Source organism: Pteropus alecto, unplaced genomic scaffold, assembly GCF_000325575.1.
Source record: "Pteropus alecto unplaced genomic scaffold, ASM32557v1 scaffold57, whole genome shotgun sequence".
NCBI lineage: Eukaryota > Metazoa > Chordata > Mammalia > Chiroptera > Pteropodidae > Pteropus > Pteropus alecto.
The window spans coordinates 3,710,675-3,721,910 of NW_006442508.1; the positions used below are offsets into that span (position 1 = coordinate 3,710,675).

Here is an 11,236-nt window from a genome sequence, read left to right on the forward strand (position 1 = left end):
TTGATGTCTTGAACAAAGAATTGAGCAAGACACAGAAATATAGCAGAAAAGAATAGCTTTATTAGAAGCAATAGTACACTTCCAGAAATGGAAGTGAACGTGAGTGAAAGAGTGGCTCAAAAAGCTCAAGGACTCAAGGGCCTGTATTTTCATTCTTTTGCAGGTGGCTTTCCAATTTTTCCAGTACCACTTACTGAAGAGGATTTCCTTTCTTTATTGTATGTTTTTGGCTCCTATGTTAAAAATTATTTGCCCATATACATGGGGGTTTATTTCTGGATTCTCAATTCTGTTCCATTGGTCTGTGTATCTGTTTTTGTTTGCTCGTTTGTTTTGTTTTGTTTTGTTTTTGCCAAAACCATACTGTTTTGATTTCATCATTTTGTAGTATAATTTGAACTCAGGTAGAGTGACACCTCTGAACTTGTTCTTTTCTCTCAGGATGGCTTTGGCTATTTGGGACCTTTTATGCTTCCACACAAACACAAATCTGATGGGGTTTTTTTTTGTTTGTTTGGTTGGTTGGTTCCATTTCTTTAAAGAATGCTGTTGGAATTTTGATGGAATTGCATTAAATCTGTATAATGCTTTAGGTAATAAGTTCATTTTAATTATGTTGATTTTTCCAATTCATGAACACAAAATGTATTTCCATTTCTTGTGTCCTCTTCAATTTCTTTTCATAACATCTTATAGTTTTCAGTATATAGATCCTTCATATGTTTCATTAGGTTTATTCTTATTAGATATTTTATTCTTTTTGTTGCAATAGCAAAAGGATTATTTTTTTCATTTCTTTTTCTGAAAATTCATTGTTAGAGTATAAGAATGCTATAGATTTTTATAAATTGATTTTGTTTCCTGAAACTTTACTGTATTTGTTTATTCTTTCTAACAGTTTTTTAGTGAAGTCTTTATGGTTTGCTATATAATCACATCCCATCTGCAAAATGTAACAATTTGACTCCTTCATTCCCTATTCTTTCCTGATTTAGCTAGGACTTCCAACACTATATTGAATAATAGTGATAATGGTGACAGCCTTGTCTTGTTCCTGATCTTAGAAAGATTTTTAGTTTTTCATCAATAAGTATGCTGTTAGCAGGTTTGTCATACACGTCCATTATTATGTTGAGGTACTTCCCTTCTATACACATTTTATTAAATGTTTTAATCATAAATGGATGCTGTATCTTGTCAAATGCTTTTTCTGTATCTATTGATATGATCGTATGGTTTATCTTGATCTTGTTTATGTGATGTATCGCATTAATCGATTTGCATATGTTCTAGCATCTCAGCGCCCCTGGGATGAAGCCTACTTGATCATTGTATATAATCTTTTTAATATGTTGCTGTATTCAATTTGCTAGCATTTTGTTTAGAATTTTTGCATCTGTGTTCTTGAGAGATATTAATCTATAGTTTTCTTTTTCCTTTTCTTTTTTTCTTTTTTCTTTTGCATTATCTTTACCAGTTGTTGGTATTAGGGTAATATTTGCCTCGTAAAATGAGTTAGAAAGCATTGCCTCTTCTACCTTTTTGAAAAGTTTGAGAATAACAGGTATTAAATTTTTAATGTTTGGTAGAATTTGCTAGAGAAGCCATCTGGTCCTGAACTTTTACTTTTTGGGAGGTTTTAGATGATTGTTTCAATTTCCATACTGATGACCAATTTAGATTTTCCAGTTCTTCATATTTTAGTCTAGGAAGGTTATATATTTCTAAGAACTTGTCATTTCTTCTAGGTTTTTAAAAATTTTGTGGTGTAAAATCATAGTATTCTAGTATAATCCTTTGTATTTTGGTGGTATCTGTTATAACTTCTCTTTTATTTCTGATGTTGTTTATTTGTGTCCTTTCTCTTTTTTCCTTAGTGAGTCTAGCCAGGGCTTTGTCAATTTTATTAATCTTCTCAAAGAACGAGCTCTTTTCTGCATTAATTTTTTCTATTGTCTTTTTGTTCTCAATTTCACTTAATTCTACTCTAATTTTTATTATTTCCTTCCTTCTGTTGACTTTAGGCTTCATATTTTTTTTTTCTAGTTTTTTAAGATGTAATGTTCGGTTGTTTATTAGTGTTTTTCTTATTTCTTGAGATAGGCCTGTAAAGATAAGCTTTGCTGTATCCCAAAAGTTCCAATATATTGTATTTTTATTCCTGTTCATTTCTATGTATCTCTTGATCTCTCCTTTTATTTCTTCTATGACCCAGTCATTCTTTAGTAGCATGTTGTTTAATCTCTACATATTTGTGGTTTTCCCCTTTTTTTTTTTTTTTTTTTTTTGTAGTTGATCTCTAATTTCAAAGCTTTATGGTTGGAGAATGTGCTTGGTATGATTTCAATCTTCTTAAATTTGAGGCTAATTTTGTGTCCTAACATATGGTCTTTCCTTGAGAATGTTCCATATGCACTAAAGAATAATGAATAATCTGAACTTTTGGGATAAAAGTCTCCGTAAATGTCAATTATGTCCAATTGAGGTTGATATTTTCTTATTGTCTTTCTGTTTGGATGATCTATTTATAGCTGACAGTAGGGTATTTAGTTAGGTCCCCTACTATAATTGTGTTTTTGTCAGTTTCTCCCTTTAATTCTGTTAGTAGTTGCTTTATATATTTTGGTGCTCCCTAATTATAAGCATATTTATTGGTAAGTGTTATGTTTTCTTGAAGTATGATACCCTTGATCATTATGAAGTATCCATCATTGTCTCTCATTACCTTTTTTTTTATCTTGAAGTCTATTTTGTCAGATATAAATATGGTTACTACACACACCTTTCTCTGGATGCCATTTACTTGGAGTACAGTTTTCCACCCTTTCACTTTGAGTCTATATTTGTTCTTGCAGCTGAGGTTTCTTGATTTCTTGAAGGCAGCATATGGTTGTGTTTTGTGTTTTGATCCAATCTGCTACTCTGTGCCTTTTTATTGGTAAGTCCATTTACATTTAAGGTGATTATTGAAATATGAAGTTTTTTTCATAGCTATTTTATCTTTTGATTTTCAATCGCTAAGTGCCTTCATTATTTCTTTGTTCTTGTGTTTCTGTCTGTTATTTTAATTTGGTGGTGTTTTATGATTTTTTCTTTCTTTCTTCTTGGTTTATGTTATGTGTCTCAGTTTATATTATGCATCTCACTTCTGGATTTTTTTGTGTGTGGTTACCATTAAGTTTATGTAAAAAGAAGTTGTATATATACAGTAGTCCTTCTTCTTCTGCATATGTCTTACCTCCATTCTCCTTTGCTGATTCAGATCTTTGCTCCCTCCCCTTTCTTGTTTGTTTTTTTGTTTGTTTGTTTCTTTGTTTTTGGTTTCAAATTATCTTTATTTATCCAGTAAACTTATTTCTAGGTAGCAGTAGTTGTTGTCTTCTTCTCTTTTTAAAGTGTATTTTTACCTGTAAACATTATGTAATATGTAAGCTTACAATACCCTGTTCTTAACAAGGCTTGCACTTTTCTTTTCCTGTCTGCCTATTAGTCATCTTTCTCAAAGTTATGTATTTTTTTGTCCTTTTGTTTCAGGTAGAATTACCCCCTTCAGTATTTCCTGTAATGTGGGCCTTGTGGTGGAAATTCCCTCAGCTTTTTTATGTCTGAAAATATCTTTATATCTCCTCCATATCTAAAAGAAAACTTTGCTGGATGCATTATTCTTGGCTGGTAATTGCTTTCTTTCAACAGTTTGAATATTTGATTCCACTCCTTCCTAGCTTATAAAGTTTGTGCTGAAAAGTTTGATGATAATCTAATGTGTTTTTCTTTATAAGTTACTGCCTTCGTTTCCCTGGCTGCCTTGAGAATTCTTTCTTTGTCATTAATTTTGGACAATTTTAATATAATGTGTCTTAGAGAAGGCCTTTTTGGATTGAAATAATTAGATGTTCTGTTTACTTCTTGGATTAGAGGATTCAGTTTTTTTCCATAGGTTTGGTGTGTCATATAAGGAACCCGAAGTTAAAGAAAAATAAGTAAGCTGTTTTCCACCCCAGAGCCTTTGCACATGCTTTTTTTTTTCCCCCTCTGCCTGGGTCACTCTTCCCTTTGTTCACTTTTTTTTTTTGTTTTTTTTTTTTTTTTTCCTCTCATGTCTCTCTATTCTTCCATCTGCATCATTTCCAGATTTCTGTGTTCAATATCACTAATGGTTTCCTCCATCAAGTTAATTCTATTTCTTAAGCTTGCTATTTCATTCTTCATCTCTTTTAATGAGTTCTTCATCTCCACAAGTTCTATTTTATTTTGAATTAGAGTTTCAATGTCTTTGATGAAGTATTCCTGTTGTTTAATTATTTTGTTTTTAAGTTCTTTGAACTATGATATGGATCAGAATTTTCTTGCATCTTGGTGACTTTTTTCAGAAGTGCAATCTTGAATTCTCTTTCATTTAAATCATATATTTCTATATCTTTAAGTTTATTTTCTGGAGATTTTTAATTTTCTTTCTGAGCTTCTTTGTCACCTTTGTTGCTCATTGTGTTTGATGGAATATTTCTCCACTTTGGCATTAAAGAAAATGTACTCTGATTTTTTTTTTTTTTTTAAGAAAATTTATTATATAGTGATCTCTCTTTAGCAGGTTCATATTGATTTCTATTAGGTGGTACCTAATTTCCAGTAGGTGGTACCTAAGTCTCCTATACTGCCCAGGTTCATATTGATTTCTATTAGGTGGTACCTGATTTCCAGTAGGTGGTACCTAAGTCTCCTATACTGCCCAGGTCTGTTAGATCTCTGCTTTGAGGTTAAAAATACTTCTTATTCTCTGAGAAGGTGTGTGTCTCCTCTGTGACCAGGTTGCCTCGATCTCAGTGCTCCACTCCAATGGGGAAATGTGAAGGACGATTGGCGGGGGGCGGGGGGGGGGGCAGGGACTGAGCCTCCGTAAAGTTCCTGAAGTAATGGTATTGCCCCAATAGTCAGATGCAATGCTCCACTGCTTCCTTCTGAATCAGCCTGACTGGGTGGGAGTAGGGTGGACTGGAGCAGCCAGTGGTATGTGTGTCTCTTTTCCTTTTGGTAATACTGGTTCTCAAGCTTCAGCTGCCTTGCTTCTATATTTCCACTCCTGTCCCTGGGACTGGCTGCAGTACGTGTTTCAGTTCTGGTTGTTGCAGATTCTCCTGGGGCTGGATGCTATGGGGGGTGGGGATGTATGTAGAGACAGGGAATGGGGGGAGATGGAGGATGCTCTCTGGGAATGTGGGAGGAGGTGGCCGGGCTCTGTGACTCACCTTTTTGCCTAGCAATGGTGGTTGCTAAGACACAGCTGTTGCCCCTCCTTACTTGGTCTCTGCCTTGCTCTTTACCCTGATTACAATGTGGAATATGCTGGTCACTCGGGCAGGACTCTTTGGCACTTCAAAGAGTTAAAAATGGTCACATAATTCCCCCTTCCCCCTTGTCTTGCAGGGAACTCTGGGCTGTTTTCTGCAAGACTCACTTCTCTTTCTCATTTCTGGTCACGTGATTCACCTACCTTCATATGCTCCGATGCACAGATCTCTTAGATGTGTTTGTATGCGGGTTGGGAGTTATTTCTTGGATTTTAGATGTTAAGTTTGTTGTTGTTTCAAGGGGAGATATCAGGGGAGATCCCTCATGCTGCCATGTTTCTGATGTCCTTAACAATTTCTTTCAATCTAGTGCTGTCTACATTTGGCTGACCTCCCTTATTAATTTCTCATTTCTATCATCTTATATTATAAAATAATTTTTATAAAATGGTTTTCTATGCTCTAGCTTTATTGTAATGCTTTACTACTGCTCTTTCTATGTCTTTCTTGCCCCTAAGATAGTTATTTTTGAGCTGGATTTTATAATTCATTGCCAAGGCATATTAAACTCTAATAGGCAAGGATAACATCAGTAGTAAAGTCTGCGTAGTGTTTAAAATTTTATAAGTGGAAAATAAATTTTGAACAGTTTAGCAAGGGAACTCTCCACTGCAACCACTACCATCACCAATCAGAGCAAAAGATAAATAAATGTAGCAGAAATAGTTTTTCTAGCCTTTATTTTATAATATATATTCAGTTTAGCACCTTAAAATAGGATCTCCTAAATTCTTTTATTTTCAGACTTCACTTTTCTCTGCTCCATGAACCATGTAATAACAAAAAGAAAAACACAGAAGAGCTTCTTACAATTTGTGTACCAGCTTTTCTGCAAAACAGCAAAGTCAGTTTTATAAAACAAGAAAGGAAGGAAAGAGAAGAAAAGAAGGAAGGAAGAAAGGAAGGAAAGAAGGAAGGAAGGAAAGAAGGAAAAGGAAGGAAGGAAGGAAGGAAGGAAGGAAGGAAGGAAGGAAGGAAGGAAGGAAGGAAGGTAAGATGGAAGAAAGGAAGGAAGGGGAAATAGAAAGAAGAAAAGAAGGAGGAGGGATAGAGAGAAGGAAATCAGTATCTATGAGGTAAAAAAGAATTAAACTCTTTATCAACATTAAAATGTTTATATCCATAAATTTCTGAATTAGGGAAATAAGTCTTCTTCTTAGGAATCTGCATGGTTATTAAATGTTACTGCTAGGTAGATTGTAGCCAATAGAAACCAGATGGGGGGTCAAAATTATAGAATCTACAAGAAAGCTAGGTCTGTTTTTACATCATCTCTCTGAACAAAACCTTTGTTTTTTCAGTTAATTTTGATGCCTATAATCATACTAGTTTAAAAGTAATAGAAGCTACCAAAAACACTTGTATTACATACTATTAAAACATACCTCTAGGAAGTATGGCCATGGCCAAGTGTCTTAACTCAAAAAATTGTAACATTGAGGATCTTGATCATGTGAAGATGGTGGTTCTAACTATAACAGGAGGTAAGCAGATTCTTCTTCTAGTACCAAATTTCAGTGAATGCTGAAATCTGATAATAAAATGCTCCAAATAGTTCCATATGCTAAGCACTGCAGGCTGGCTTTCTTGACTACACTGGAAGAGGAGAAACACATCCTCTTCACCCTCATACACTCAGTTAACCTAAAAGCAAGACTACAAAGGAGAAGTTGAGTTCTTGGAGAAATACAGCATCATGAAAACAATCTATTCTCTTCCATCTCTTTCTTCTCCCTGAGGCAAAAGTATGTGATGAAGACTTGGAGAGAATCACTCATTAACATTTGAAATGCTAGCAAGAAGGAGAGATCACAATTTCTTTCTCTGGCTAAATATTGACCTGTGGAAGCCATTCTTCTTTTGTGCATCTATTAAAATAGACAAGGAGAGAATACCTGGGAAAATGGTATAAAGGCCCAGGGGAGAAGATTGCAGGGGTACTTGCACACACAAACTATAATTTTTAATCTAGAGATTTCTAAAGGTAGGAAGCCTGCTGGATTCTGCTGCCCACACAGCAGGGCAAGCACCAGTCTGGTATCATCGGCTTGGAAGGAATATGAGAGTAATCTCATATCACAATGTTCATAAGAAGTGCAGAACAAAGTACATATGATTCCTTGAATTCACATGAACAGGCATAGAGGTTTACAGAAAGATGGAAGCCATGACAGTGTCCATCTGAGAGAAGAAACCATGAAAGTATAAAGGAAAGGATATCTATGGCATGATAGAACTTGTACATTAAGGAAACTCAGGTAACGTTGTCATTTAAGAGGTAAGTAGAAGAGGAGGCCAAGAGAGTTGGTCCATGTGGTAGATAGAATGTAGTTACTAAATCAATATTTGCAAATTACTTTATTACAATTTGTTTTAGTCACATGTTCCATAATCTGGTATTGGATCAAGCAGTTCTGATGTAATATTTCATCATTGGGTACAAGATCAATGTCAACAATTATTAAAATGAAGAACTTTCCCCATAATATCAAATCCTGTTACATGCATCTTGCTTATCTAGTTACTGAAGGTTGGCTGAGTCCCTTGTTCTAATAAGAATTTAAGGTGCCGTAACAAAATAAATAAACAAATAAATAAAAATAAAATGGAAGAACATTTAACTTTCTTAGGTAAAGACAAGATAGACAAAGAAAATAGAACATCTGGTGAAATACCCAAACAGATCATTTAAATGACATAACACAATTAGATAATAAATAAAAAATGAATTTAAATAAATGTTATAAATTTTAACAATGTAAAATACAAACTATAAAAATTTTTAGTTTTTAGAAGAACAAAATAAAAAAGTCTTCTACTTTAACGTATAGTTTCTTATTTCTATCTTACATGTGATATGAATATAAAGATTTAGGCATATTTCTATGGAAGATAAAAATCCCATTTAAAAAAAAAGGTTAGGTTGAAATAGAAAAGATAAATAAGAATTCTAAGGGAACGGGTAGATAGAGACTCTTTGTACTTACTAACTCTAAGTAATTGAAAATTTTCTTCTTAAAGATGAGTTCTATATTTTTGTCTTTTTAAATTCACATTTGCAGGTCAGAAGCATCTGGAAATACCTTGACATTTCATTATATAATCCATATTTTCTAGCAATATTTTGAGTATAACAGCTCCCACTAGGAGTCTTTTTTTTTTCACTTTCATATTTGCTAAATGTCTTTTCAGGCATGAATGACTAGTGTATAAGCATTTTAAATAGAAATAATGATTTAGCCTCACTTGATTAATTTTGATAGTTTAGAATATACGTATGGTTCAAAGAAGAGAAAATAGAAAAAAATGTTAAAAATGCTATGAGTCTATGGCCATGCCACCCTGAACAAGCCCTATCCCGTCTGATCTCAGAAGCTAAGCAGGGTCAGGCCTTGTTAGTATTTAGATGGAAGACCACCTAGGAAGACCAGGTGCTGTAGGCATAAAAAATTTTAAAAAATAAGGGATTATAAGCTGACAAGTTCCTTGCAATTTGTGAAGTCAATCAAGGGTTGCCTCGTCCAAAAAAAAAAAAGTTATGAAAGTAAGTTATTAACGCATGGTACTAAAAATTTAAAGAAAATATGATATTAAAGAAAACATTATTAAAGCATGCTATTAAAGCATGTTATTAAAAGTTTAAATAAAATATGTTTTTAAAATGTTATTAATTAACTAACATTGCATTTATAAAACAACTTATTGTTTGACTGGATTTTTCATGATTTAATCATTTTAAAATTACGTAGATGCAACCAGGAATTCTATGCCACTAGCTAACACCAGTACCAGCATCCATACTACCTGCTGGAGTATGATGGTTTGCTGTCATTCCAGGACACAATCTTGATTATTCTCATAAAATTTATCTTCTCTATATTCACTCTATAAAAGTAACTGTAAAAACTAAGATCTATTAATTGTAGCAGAAAAGGGGAACACCACCAACAGTCTTAGAAATTTTTATTAGACAATTTTTAAAGAATAAAGGATAATTTTAAAAAAGATCTTAGACGTTCATTGCTAATTGTAATGGGTAGTGTTCAAAAATTTTTTCTTACTTTATACATAAAAAATAAATTTTAATAATCTTGGTGTCAACAAGGGTATATAAAACCAAGCATGCTATGATAAATAAGATTTCATTTAAAATTACTTAGACATAAGAAAGTTGATGGGGCATGCGATGTGGAAGGAAAGGTTATTGACTCTAAATGCAAAGCACAGAAGACAGTTTAAAATAAGATTAAATTGAGAGCATTAGTGATATATAGTGTGGTTTTCTACATTTAATGTGTTTGTGCATAAATACCAGAGATCAAATAAAATTGCTATCTAAAATGTGTAATGCCACTAAAACGACACTGAATGTTTATATTGCTGTATATATATAAATATATACATACATATATAATTGAAAATTGCAACACAATCGATAACATAGTTTATAAAAAATAAGTCATATTAGATATAAACAAGTATAATGTATAAGTATGTTTAAGACATTTGCATAGATTATACTTTAGAAATTATACTCTATAAAATATTTATTTTCCTATACCCCTTGACCAGTTAGGGTGAAATATTCGGGATAGAAATAATGATATTCTGAGAGATCTTTGTCTAAGATAGATAAAGAAGACTCAAATTTCTTAGAAATCGTATACACAGAATTATACTTTGGACTCTGTGATGTATGAGAAAAATACAAAGTGAGCACCTTCGCCCACCCACCATCTCTTTGAAGATGAATTAAATAAAATTATCATGTCTCTAATTATATGTAAATACATAATTTCTTTATTCATATATTAGGTGAGAGATTATAAGCCTTATTCTTTTAGACACTGCCAAAATATTGAAGTAACTGAGATAGAATATTATTTACGGCCTGGGAGAAAAGGATGAGGAAATAAAAGTATGTGTACTGGGAGTTATTATGTTAAAGACAAATTTTAACTAATACATTAATGAACATGCAAACTAAAACGTTATGGAATATATTTACCATCAGATTAGAAAAACTATAAAACATTAGCAATATCAAATATTGATAAGCAGTGGATAAACAGATACAATTAAGGACAACTATAGCCTCCATGGAAATTCATTTAGCATAATACATTAAAATTTTAATTACGGATATCCATTAACCAGAAATCCTATATCTAAGAAATTATCCCAAAGAAATAAAAATTGAGACTATTGTTATATACACAAAGGATATTCATATCAGTCTTATTTGTAACAATAAATCCGGAGGCAAGCTAAATATTGTTCAATAAGGCATTGTATATCACAAATTATGGAATATGATACAGTCATTAAGAAGACCAGTTAGCTCTTTATTTATTAATGTGGAGAGATATCCATTAAATTGCTAAAAGAAAGAGATAAATTATAAACTAAAATATGTATGTGATTTTAGTTCAGTAAAAATAAAATACAGAAGAATTCATATGTATACGTCCATAGATATTTATGTAAACATAAAAGTCTGGAAAGATGTGTACATAGTAGGAACTCAATAAATGTGTATTAGACTTATTTAATTTTATTTAACCTTAGGTTTCTTCCAAACAAACTAATTTCTGATACTGCGAGCTAAGTCTTTAATGGTAACGACGTATAGTTGCTGCTTGTGCTTTTGTTTTTCATTTCTTCTTAAGGATATTCATCTTCTGAATTCCATCTTATTCATTCTTAACTTCAGTTTAATTGTTTTATTATATAAAATATAAACATATAAAAATATACACACACACACAGTAAGTGTTGCATGGATACAGAGATGACAAAGAAGCCCATTCTGGGCCTTTTAAAACATTACAAATCAGGAGAAAAATGAGGTAAGTACATAAATGGCTGTAAATATAAAGCTCCATGAATCT

At 32.5% G+C, this 11,236-nt stretch overlaps 1 pseudogene; it reads left to right on the top strand.

Moving 5' to 3' along the window:
• The first annotated feature begins 8,669 nt into the window (after positions 1 to 8,669).
• Positions 8,670 to 8,788, top strand: LOC112471572 (annotated as a pseudogene).
• The last annotated feature ends 2,448 nt before the right edge of the window (positions 8,789 to 11,236 follow it).